The 12,781-nt window shown below is 41.8% G+C and overlaps 1 protein-coding gene across 1 annotated transcript in view; it reads right to left on the bottom strand.

The window, feature by feature from the left end:
• VEGFD (vascular endothelial growth factor D) overlaps positions 1-12,781 on the bottom strand; it is a 30,102-nt gene that overhangs the window by 15,955 nt on the left and 1,366 nt on the right. The window lies entirely within an intron of this gene.

Raw genomic sequence — 12,781 nt, 5'->3', positions numbered from 1 at the left:
TTGGGATTGTTCAGCCTGGAGAAGAGAAGGCTCCAGGAAGACCTCAGGGCAGCCTTCCAGTACCTAAAAGGAGCCTACAAGAAATGTGGAGAGGGACTTTTACAAGGGCAAGTAGTGATAGGGCAAGGGGGAATGACTTTAAACTGGAAAAGGGTAGTTTTACCCTTTTTTTTACAAGTTTAGTAGATGCTAGGAAGAAATTCTTCACTATGAGGGTGGTTAATGTTATTGCCTACAAGAAATGTTCACATAGAACTCATCAATAACAAATGTCAACATAGTAAATTTAAGTAGTTCATTCTTACCTCTTCCATTTACTGCTGCTATTAATGTATTTTTTCTAAATATCTTAGATAAGAATGGATTCCATACCCAGAGATAAATATCAGGTTCATACTTAAATGAAGTTGGAAGGTTTTTTAACACTGACCTCTCATATGTTCCAGAACTATTCTTCAACTCAAAGAGGAGTATTTGTTTTCCTCTATTTGGGCTATGAGCAACATCACTGACATCAGGAAATGATAATGTGGGTTAGCACTGTGATTTTTGGATAATTACAACTTTTGTACTTCCAAAAGAAACCATAATGGACTATCTATCTTCTTCCTAGCAATCTCAGATGCCAGAAAAACCCTAAAAGTAGTTAGCATTGGAAAGGAACAAGAGAAAAAACAGTGATACATTCAGTAGGCTTTCCCATCTTGGACGCTGAGTTCATTCCCCATCGATTTATGCTAGTGAAATATTTGGCTTATCATGTCACATAGATGCACAATCCCACACATAGTCTGCACTGTTTAAACTGGGCCCCTTCTTGAGAATTAGTATTGATAATCTCCTGTCAGATGTTCAGAAGTTTGCATCTTTTTCTCCATGCTGGACAAGTTCCTAGGTTTCTTGCCTGAGAAAAAATATCCTACCGTTTGCAAACTGATGTCTACAGAAACCACATTTGCTGATACCCATTTTTAGCATGTGTGGCTCTTTGCAGCATGACATAGATGGCCTTTGCATTAATTCTGTGTTTCAGGATCTCCTGGAGGTATTTTGAACAATAGAGGAAAAATGTGTGGAATACGATAGTGAAAGAAAGATCCACTGAATTTCTAAGTTTATTTGAGGACCTATAGCACAAACACATGCCTAGGACCCAAAATTAATACTTTTCTTTTTAAATTCCTTTTTTTTTTAATTTTTAAAATTCATTTTTCTCTGACTCATAGTCTTTACCTACAGTGAGATATATAACTGGAAAAGGGTAGTTTTACCTTTTTTTTACAAGTTTAGTAGATGTTAGGAAGAAATTCTTCACTATAAGGGTGGTGAGGCACTGGAACAAGTTGACTAGTCGCGTGGCCAGCAGGTCGAAGGAGGTGATCCTACCCCTCCACTCTGCTCTCGTGAGACCTCACCTGGAGTTATTGTGTACAGTTCTGATGTCCTCAACATAAAAAGGACATGGAACTGTTAGAACAAGTCCAGAGGAGGGCCACGGGGATGGTCAGGGGACTGGAGCACCTCCCATATGAAGATAGGCTGAGAAAGTTGGGGCTGTTCAGCCTGGAGAAGAGAAGGCTGCGTGGAGACCTCATAGCAGCCTTCCAGTACCCGAAGGGGGCCTATAAGGATTCTGGGGAGGGACTCTTCATTAGGGACTGTAGTGACAGGACAAGGGGTAATGGGTTAAAACTAAAACAGGGGAAGTTCAGCTTAGACATAAGGAAGAAGTTCTTTACTGTGAGGGTGGTGAGGTTGTGAATGCTCCATCCCTGGCAGTGTTCAAGGCCAGGTTGGACAGAGCCTTGGGCTACATGGTTTAGTGTGAGGTGTCCCTGCCCATGGCAGGGGGGTTGGAGCTACATGATCTTAATGTCCTTTCAACCCTAACTATTCTATGATTCCATGATTCTATAAACCTCTGCTTAAAGCTGAACACATGTAAGAGCTCTTCTGAAAAGGAATGGTTTTCTGCATTAGGGTCACAGGTACTATTGTGGGAAGAGCTGTATAAATACCAGTGGAAATTCAACATTATTACTGTGTTTGAGGCCAGGACAAATGATTAAGGAACCTCTCAATAACCTTGCTCTGTTTTATGATCCATCTTCTCAGCAGTTAAGCAATCAAAGAAGGTAATAGCTTTATCTTGCCAGGGAAAGCAGATTGTAGCTGCGTAACAGAGTGATGACTCTCTTAACTCCCTTGTAACACAAACGTTATCAAAAAGGTTTAAGCTAAGTTCAGACTAAATCTTTCAAAATAAACCAATGTGTGTGGGGGAGTTTATCGTGAAATGAGGGCACTTGGACATCAGCAAAGGGTGCTAGCAACATGTAAGGGCATTTTGAACCTTTATGTGAGTGTTTTGTGCTTAATGCACCAGTAGCAGATGCATTCAGTTTGAGAGAATTCATATAGAAGGCAAAGACTTGACACAACCAGGAGCTGAATTCCCTCTGTTCCATTGATGCCCAAAGGCTATTCTCAGAACTAGACTCAAACCAGTTTAAATACCAGGTAGATGATTCATCACCACATGAAAATACCAAGGAACTTTCCTGCTGTGTATGCTACATTTGAAAATTACCTCCTTTTCTTCCATGAAGGCATTTTCTTCCCCAAGGTGTTCTTATGCCACGAGCTGATCATAGTCATGGGCTCATCTTGTAGAGACAGAGTGCCTACAGCTCCCTGCCACCCCACAATCATTATAAATAAAAGAAATCGGGTCCTATGAGTTTTCACCTGACTGAATATGAACTGAATATCTGAGACTGGTATTCTAGTTCATGGAGAAAAATAGGTCTATTGGGAGCACGTTCATCTCATTGTAAAGTCTGTTTGATAAACTGTTCCTCCAACTGTCTCTTTTTCTCTGTTGATGCTGAAGGAGGAGCCAGCAGGTCACTACCTCAGCAGTAGTTAGGTGACCTGAATCCCATTCAGCTGAGAGCAGCCAAATGAGATGAAATCCCCTGTCCTTATCCAAAGCACAAGCCATTTATGAGGGAGAGCAATCCCTCATAAATTTTTCTATTACACAAATATAAGAGACCAGGAAAAACAACTGCACCAGGGTCTGAAGGACCTGGGACTGCCTGAAGGCCAGCAATGGCAGCTGCCTGGACTGGGGACAGAATTTCAGTTCCTGCCTCAAAGCCATGGGGTGGTTGCCCAGCCATGCTGAGGCTCACAGTACACAGACTGTGAGCTGATGTAGCCAGGGAACTGCAAGGGAGTTCCTGTGGAAAAGTCTTGTTCTCTCTTGGCAAGAAAACAGGATAACTCCTGCCATTGTGAGGCCAACACAAAGATCTACAGGGTGTCTGAAGGTCTCTTATTTGGCCATTTCCCTAGTGAGAATGGCATGCTTGTGTGGAGTCTCTGCAGTAAGAGGAACTCCTTTTTGAGAATTTTCATCATTCTTATTAGAATTTTTAGCATTATTGTGACTCCTGGGAGTATGGAGTCAGGTACAAGCACAGAATAAAAAGATGATTCCTAACCTGATGTCTACAACCAAAGTAAAGAATGAGAGAAATCAGAGGAAGGCATTCATCCGAAGGGAGCACCAAGGAAACACAGAAAATACTGCTCAGAGTGATGGGCCATGAATTTGAGATAGCAGGGGCTCAACCATTGCCAAATTTTATCATTAAAAAAATATTGTCTATAATACAGCATCTTGTATCCTTGGGGTGTTGCATAATGGGTAATAGTGAGAGAATCTGCAGCTTGAAAACATCAGGCTTGCAGGAGTGACTTATTGCCTTATCAACAAGCAACTGAATCACCCCATAAACATTTAGTATGAGATGTCTTACTCTACCACATGTCTGACACATAGTAGTTTGCACTAATTCTATCATCACCATTATATTTCATTTCTGAAGAGAGAAAAAAACATCTGCTCTTCAGCAGCTCCAATAAAATCAGAATTTGGATTCTCTGTCAGCTATGAACTTCTGATATATGAAGTCCCATCCCTGACTGTATCTCCTCTGGAAGCCTGATTATCTGTGCATTATAAGTGCATAAATAATGAGTTATTCTTAATTATGGTGAACATAACCACAAAACAATGAGGTATTTTGAATTCCTACTAATATTTTTCCCTGAAACGGATGGGTTTGTCATGGGATATTTTGGAGACTATTACAGTCTTTGCTGTCATTATCAGAGGCATGGATGAAGTTTCAGGAGCATGCAATACTTCATTCCACCTTCAAATGGTGACTTTGTTTTTAAACAAATACCCAAATCTGTTCTGATACTTAGAAAATAGTTTAGGCTGTCTCAGTGCATTGCCTTGTCCCAACTTAACATTAGCTTGATTATCACAGTTACAGCATTAATAGCCTGGAGGGCTGCATTAGACATATGATAGTCAAAAGAAGCTGGGTTTTGGGGGACTCTAAGGCAAATTACCAGGGCAGCACCTTTTGTTTTCCAAAGCTCCCTCAGCGAACTACTGCCTTGATTTTCCTGCTAATATTTTCAGCTGTGCCCACTACTAGAGCATTTTCTGCAACTGCGCCAAAAGGAGACTCCATGTAACTATCACCAGCAAAAATATACATCAGACGTGTCACTTGGCTGTAATGCCCAGATGGCTACTCCTGCGGTGTGTGTGGAGGAGGAAATGCTACTCTGGGTGGAAAGCCTGAAGCTCACATCTACCCTCATCAGTGCCTGCTTACCCAGAAAAACCTCAAGGACTGAAGAATAGGTACAGGGAAAAAGTTCTGCTTCCCCCACCCACAACCTAGGCGAAACCTCTCCCCTGTCTGCCTCGAAAGTTAAAGAGTGTTAGCCCTGGCCATCCATCCTCTCAGGAAGGGTGGCTGTGTGATTGCACCACTTCATCCTGAAGTCTTGTGTGTCATGGCTGCTGAAAGAAAAACTGCATAGAGCTCTGTCCTGTAAGAAAAGCAGTGGAGAATTGCCAAAGCATGGAAAGAAGGAGTGACAAATATGTTACTTGTAGGTCTGGGAGAAATGTAAAATGGTAAAACTAGTAGTTTGACCGGGTATTCTATGCGGGGGCAGAGGGCTTACAGGGAGACCTTTATCTGAGACTGACACATTTCTCAGTGATACAGATGTGAGGTTTGAGGGCCTCTTTTGCTAAAACCATGTCCGAACAGCATTTGACCAAGACCCAGAAATTGTGAGGCAATTTTTAGACTGCTCCACCTCTGATGCTTAGTGTGCTACAAAGTTCCTTCCAGTCACCCTGAGCTCCAGTCTTTCTTCCAGTGAAGACAGGAGACTTACTCATTTCCTAAACTTAGTAATCAGTGTGGTCACAAACACTTCTACTTTAGCTAAAGGTGATATATATTCATAAGTAAATCACATCGGCTACCCTATGGCTTCAGGACAGCTATTTTATATTTTGAATAGCCTTTTGAACTAGAGCAGATCTTTTATGGTGCTACAGCAAACAAATCAGACTTTAGCAGCATGCTTACATTACCAAAATCCTCAGAGATGAGAAATTTTGGATGCTGTATTCTTGGTATGAATGAACAAAAATATTCAAAACAAAGAACTGATAACATTTGTACATGATTTTGTCAAAGCATAAATCTCAGAATATTTAATATTCTTTTTCATGCCCAAAGCAATCATAGACTGATGCTATTTTATCAAAATACCTCTCACAACTATAGACCTTTAGCCAGCTAAAACTTTACACCGAAATGAGGGAGGCTTTTCCCCAGCCATCAAACATTTTTAGAATCAATTACAATTGCCACTAAACAAATATTTCTCCCCATAGCCAGGCCTTTTGGCTCTTGTAGAAAACATCCTCACAGCAGCTGAATGTCATTTTGAAGGTAAAAACATTCCCTGTGCATCATTTTGTGGCAGAGATGGAAAAGCCAGATGGGCAGATGGAAGAAAAGAGTAGGTATGCTATGGTATGGAGTTTCTTCCTCTTTCAAGCCTAGTCATCTACATTGAGAGTTTACCTTTAGGGCCCTTGCATGGTGATCACACAAAGTATATTTGCTTGGTTTAGTGAAAGGTCACTTTGGTCGCTAATGACTGTCATGAAAGTCCAGGATGGTAAATCCTTGATGCATCCCAAATGTTACTGATGGCTTTGGGAGTCTTACAGTATGTTTTCTGAGCCTCTACTTGTATGTTTGTTCATATTGTCTTGCATTGCTGCAATCTGTTCAGGCAGCCATGATGCTTGGTGCAGAGCACGGCTAGAAATATTATAAAGTGGTTACTTCATCATACGCAATGTTAGGTGCTATTCTAACACTGTGATAGAGTACACACGTCAAAAATAGCATATTATATGTATTTACAAAGAGTGTGTCCAGACTGTGGACACTTCCTTCTGGTATTTGTTCATTCTTTGGAAGTCACTGGAGTTTGGACAGTGATTTTGGAATGGATCAGCAACAGAGACCTGAATTAAATCAGATGACTCTGTGTGTTTTAATACTTCAAAATATTTTCTAATGTGATGAAGATTCCTTCAGTTAGTGCTTTCATCAGTTTCTGGGTTTGCCCCAAGACACTTTAATAAATGTTTTGGAAGTGTGACTAGCCAACTGGATGGCTGGGTTTTAAAATGTCACTTCACAAAGCAAAGCCATTGCCAGTACTGACTGAACTTATGTTACCCCAATCCCATGCACACATTTTCCTGGAATTGTACTTTTTCTTAAGTAATATTTCCCTAGCAGTTCAGGAAAGTATCCTAACATGGTTTCTGAGTCACATTGCTAATTAAAGTGAAAAGCTTTGCCTATTTGTATGGCACATTCTCTACATGCAATGGTGATATATGATACAGTAACATGATGCAACAGTTTTGCAATGCAGCCCAACTCAAAAAGAACTCCCTCCCCAACTGCACACAAATAGTGACCACGCTGCAGTCGCTGACTATGAATTCTCAAAACTAACCCAGCATGCTTCCCATCTAAGAGCACGGCTCAGACAAAGCTATCTGACATCCTGATGATAAGGAGAACAGTCACCCCGCTCCAAACCCATGTGGCACTCACATGGGGTTGCCAAATCCCATGTCTTTAGCCGCATGTCCATTATATTAAAGTATGACTCTGCTGAAGTGGCAAGAACCCTAGATTGTGTTCTAGCACTAGTTGAGGGGTCTCACATTTTAGGTCATATTTGGGGAAGAAAATAGAACACGTATGCAGGTGTCCTTCAGGAAGCTGATTTTTTTCTCAGTGCAAGCAAACTAAAATACCCTGATCAATTGTTCTGCTATTCATTGATACAGAAGCCCATTTATAGCTCATTCACAAGGACATAAAAAAAAAGAGCAAATTCTGGTTGGTCTTCCCATGGGCAAATAGGTTCTCTGCAGCTGTAGTGAGAACATGCAGAGTTTTGTCTCTATTCCTCAAATCCCAACAAGAATGATGAAGATTTGCAAAATGTGCTGGGGAGGTATGAAGCAGGCAATGAAGTAGTTAAGGGACTGGCACATAGTGAGAGGAATGGGAAATTCCTAAAGAAATAAGGGTTCTTGAGGGAAGGTATCACATCAGTTTTACTTCCCTGCAGCAAAAATATCTTAGGTCATTTCTTCCCCCCCCTCCCCCACCCCGGGAAACAGAGCAATACAGTGATTTAGGGACTATATCTTAATGCCAAGCCCAAGAAACATCAATGGCCAGTTTTGTAACTGGGCATATTACTGCTGAGAGAAAGGCCTGAAAGTAACACAGATCCCAGTCATTTAATGATAACTATAAAAACTACTGTACAAGGTTTATAATGGGAATAAGAATAAATGAGTTACTAGCTACAACAACTGTACTTTATTTATTTTTTTCAAACACCAATATGGTGTCCACAGGAGATAAGACAAAGGTAAACCTCACTCAGATCTAGTCTGGAGCAGAGACAGTGTAGATGAGAACAAAATCTGCGGACACAGAAACAGAGGTCTCAAAAGCCAAAGTTTTCACCAGGTTTATTTTTCCTCATTTTCAAGCAGACTATTTCTCTGTTTGCCTCCAGTGGGAGCCTGCCTCCATCCCACCACATTAGTGGTTAGAAACAACTCAAATGCCTGTGAGGGAAAAAGCACAAGTAGGCTGTGGAAAACAGACAAGCAGCACTCGCTGAGCCTGAGTGGATTGCTTGTTTTGGTTGCCTTGAGACCACAAATTAACAGAAAGTTGGTCCGCTGCCCTCTGAACCTGCCTTCCTGCCTCCCCTTGGTTTCACTGAGTTTCAGATGTGAGCCACTACTGATGTCAGAGTTTAATTAGGGCTGATTTAATTTCAAACATCTGACCATCACAATGAATTTCTTAAATGCTGCATCTGGTTAATCTAAACAGCCTGATGTACTTTTCAGAGCTCTGATCTATCCCCAGACATTACAATCCTAGCTGAGATGGACTGGGTTGGATCAGCAGCTGGAAGGGACTTTTTTTGCTGTTTCTCACAGGCAAGAACTTCTCTTGCTAAAGTAGCAGTGTATTAGAACCCCTTATTCCTTTCCAGCTTGATAAGAGCCAAGGACAGATGCCATGTGGTATGACGACAGTACAGAATTGTTCTCTTATCCTTCACTGTACCTTGTCAAGGCAGTAGCAGATAAGTCAGAACAAGCTGGATTTCCTCACAACCTCCCTGATAGCTTCCCACTCCTGAAGGAAAAGCACAATCATTTCTGCAGGAATGTAAATTTTCACGTTTTTGGCTCATCGTGCCTATCAGAGATGGTAACCACAGAGAATCAAAAGAAACAGTGACAAAGCGAGGATAATAAAATACTTCTGAAAAAACACAATTTCATGATCTTAATTCAAAAAAGTTTGCTAACTTTGAAAGGAAACTGGATATGAGGACAAAAATCCTAGTTTAAACAGAGAAAATGTTTCCAACAACCTTTAGAGTTGCCTTTTCTAGCTGTTTAGCAGTTTGCTGTACTTTCAGAAGTTGCCTTTGAGGAAGTTATCCCATGAGATAGAATCTCTCTTTTCTGGAAACTGAGCAACATTTGCAAGTAGTTATTAGAGAACTTCATAGATCTATGTGAAAAACAACATCAGTAGTAATTACAGAGACAAAAGGTTACATCCAGCTCTGCTGCTCAGGTTTCTGTGCAGAGCTCTGTTTTGGTTGTGCAGACAGGCTGCAGCTGGCTCAAGGAAGGGAGAGATGCAAAGAGCTTCCTGATTCCTTCCGCTCACGGTGTCATGGCTCTCCAGTATTCCCATGCCTTTCCAAGGGCAAGGCATTCTCCACTTAAGTGGTCGAGGGCCTGGGGATCATGTGTAAGTGCTGTTTCATTCTCACCAGTGAACAAGGACTATGTACCAGCTGTGTTAGCAAAGTGGCTTCCGTGTCTGTCCAGCTTGCAGTGGCAGTATGAGACTGAGGAATCTAAGAAGATCTGCTGGAACAAAAATGACCACTCTAGGCTGTATCAGCGTTTAGTGCAGATGTAAAACAGGTTTAGCTGTGGAAAATGAGTGCATGTAACAGACAGCAGCTGTGTTTACCTCCTGGGCTAAGCAAATCTACGCCCTTGGTCTTCTGATCAGAAAGCAGATTTCTAGTTCAGTGATATACCTAGCAGCTGTGGATTTCTGATTTTCTAATGAACCAAAGGAGGGTTCACCATGGGGAGAAGACCTCTGCAAAAATAAAAGGCTGTGAGTCTGTTATAACTTGGGCACTACCAGTTGTCCCCTTCTCTTGCCTTCCTCCTAACACTTTATTAATAAGGGACAAAATAGGGCAGGAAGCAATGAGACTCAGATTCTCAGAGATCTAGACCTTTCAGCCTCATTAGAGAGGTGGTTTTAGTGTTTGAAGGCAGAAGCAGCTCTGACACATCATTGGCTTTTCTTTGCAAGAAATTCACCTCAGCTCTGATGAATGTAGGACATTGCTCTTTGCATCTAATTTTAAAATTCTGGAAAAAGTAGCCATGTCTGTCATTGCTCTAGGAGAGGAAAAATGTGTGGGGGAGAGACAGGAAAAGAGACAGAGAATTTTGTGGTTCCTTGGCTGAGGGGCTTCAGACCATCAGAACAAAACTTCAACAAGGAATTTTTAAAGCATTTCCTGAATAAAAAAAAAAAAAAATTAATTAAGAAATGCTCAGTGTTCAGAAAACCCATGTGGAAATCTAATTATTCAAACAGGACTTCACATGTCAGGCTGGCATCTGGAATCAAGAAACTGGTGTGCGAGGCAGGGGGCTTGCTGCCAGCCTCAATATGAGCCCTGCCTGACACCTGCATGGCTGAGTCTGCCCGCCACTTCCCACCATGAGACTGCCTTCCAGTTGTTTCTGAAGAGCTGGGAAAATGCTGCCAGACGTTAGATGTTCAGGCTGAAACTTTCCACGCCAGATGTCTGCCTCAAAATGATTCTAATAATTTTTCTGCTTTCTCTGCCAAAATGGTCTGACCGCAGTTGAGGATGAAGCACCTTCTTCATCCGTGCAAAAAAACATTGTCTGGCAATCTCATCTTTGCAAATGTTTGGCGTTTCCCTGCTGTACATCACAGATGTGAAGTTTTGACACCTGAGGAACCTTTGTTGGCCCAGATGTGTCTACTGCTGTCTCTGCAAAAATCCACCCAAATGTAAAAACCTCCAAGAGCAACAGCAGGGACCTGCCAGGGTTTAGCAGCTAGACACTCAGCAGATGGAGCTTGTGCTGACCCCACTCCATTCAAGAGCAGAGCCACTGCAGGTCCAGCCCATGGGAATTAGAACAGAGGAGCTGCCCTTCCTCTCCTTCAGGCCACTGGGGTAGGGCAGCCAGGGAAAGGAAGCTGCTGGATTTGCTTGTGGAAGGGGACATGAACACTGATGGAAGAGGGCAAGACCTGGCCGAGGAGGCTGAGAACATCCAGGGAGATCAGGACTAGAAAGTGAGGTCAGGAAAAGGAAAGCCAGGAAGTCGTGACCACAGAGACAAAGTGAGAAGCTAGGAATGGAAGAGCAAAGGGGGAACCATGGTCAGAAATGACCAGAAAGCAAAATGGTCTGGTAGGGCTGTCTCTGAGAAATTTGGACAGACCTCCTAAGAGTCTGAGAGAGAAGCAGGACATCCTCATCCAGAAGAAAGCAAGTAGGAAGAGGAGCAGCAGACAGAGAGTGTGAACAGGAGCCCAGTAGGGAAACAGAGCCTAAGTCCTGGAGGTGAGGGAACATGGTTCAAATGCTGGGACTGGAACAGGTCAGGAATGGAGAGAGAAAGCAGTCGGGCCTGACAGGCAGGGAAAACCAGCCTTGGTGTACACATATTGGCGGGACTGGGCTCCTGTACCTAGAAGAGGATGGAATTTCTGAAGGCTGGGAAAAGCCAAGCACAATGGAGATACTTGCTGAATCACGGCAGCTTATATGTTCACTGCAATAATAAGGATATTTACAGAATATAAGATAATATTCAAATCCTTAGCCCCCCCAGACTGTACCGCATGATACCACACTGACACCACCTGATGGTTTAAAGCATCACCACGTTTAAAACTTCAGGTGACCTGGGCAGAGCTCAGCTACTTGAACTCATACAACAGGGAGGACAGCGGGTTGCTGGTGGTTAACCTTTCTTGGGTCTCATTAGTTGCGTATTACCTGCATTCAGACATAGTGGTTTTTATCCAGGCAATGCTGCCATAGGTCTTAAAGAACTTTAAAAAAAAAAAAAAAATAAGGTGTGGTAGGTGAATGCAGTACATTATTTCTGTGTTCTGCAAATTCAGTTTCAGGTGCAAATGGTAAGAATAGGCATAACCCTCTATACTGTTAAACACTGCAACATGAAGGACTTTATGCGGAGTATATGCACACACTCAAAAGCCCACAGACTGTTCATGTTCATTCTGGCTTGTTTTAACAAACCAGAAATCTAATGTAAAACATTAAAAGAAAAATAAGCAGCTTAGCCAAAAATCTCTGTCTACACAAAAAGAACCAGAGCAAGCGGAAAACCAGACTTTCCCTTGTGGCAATCAGTGGCCAGTGAATGTGAAACACAGCCCTTTTTAGTATGATCTCCATGATACCTTTGTATATCTGACAGTGGCAACTAACAGCAATTTGTTATTATATGCAGCATCCTGTAACTAAGTTGGCTTCTTGAGAGTGGTAGCCAAATTTCAGTGAAAACAATTACAGATGTACATATGTTGAACAGACAATCCTATCATAGTGAATAAACTATAAACTATTTTAAATTAGCAAGAAGAGCTCTTCCACTTACTCCAGGCAAAGTGGATAAGATTCAAAATTTAATTAAAGGACTAATTAGGAATTTACTGTTATGTTGAATAAACTTGTGAGGACAGAGCTATAATCACTGCCAATTATACAATGGCTAGTATTTTACATTAGAAAGTGCTTTCTGGTTTAAATAAAGTGACAGCTACATGTAAGAAACCAGTGATTTGTCATGCAGTGCATAAAGGTAATGTATACAAGGCTGATTACTCTGGTCCTAATTCCTTCAAAGGACTTGATTGCTAAGGTTGTAAATTAAAAGGTTGTGAATGGTGTGCAGGCAAAGAGGTTAGTCATTAGTCATTCTGAGGCACACATTGCTCACCACTACTAACCTCTTGGGCTGGCAACAGCAGTCTGCAATTGAGCACATAACTTAGCATTTATTTTCTAAAACACAGGTCAGCCTGCAGTGCAGTTCACAGGCTAGTGTGTGGTCATCTCTTGCAAGCAGGAGGTTTTTTTGAAGTGAAAACAACAGTATTAGCTTGTTTTGCTCTTTTAATGAAAAACAAATAATTTA

Source organism: Lathamus discolor, chromosome 4, assembly GCF_037157495.1.
Source record: "Lathamus discolor isolate bLatDis1 chromosome 4, bLatDis1.hap1, whole genome shotgun sequence".
Lineage (NCBI taxonomy): Eukaryota > Metazoa > Chordata > Aves > Psittaciformes > Psittacidae > Lathamus > Lathamus discolor.
The sequence above is the reverse complement of the archived record's forward strand: the minus strand, read 5'-3'. Positions and strand labels throughout refer to the sequence as shown.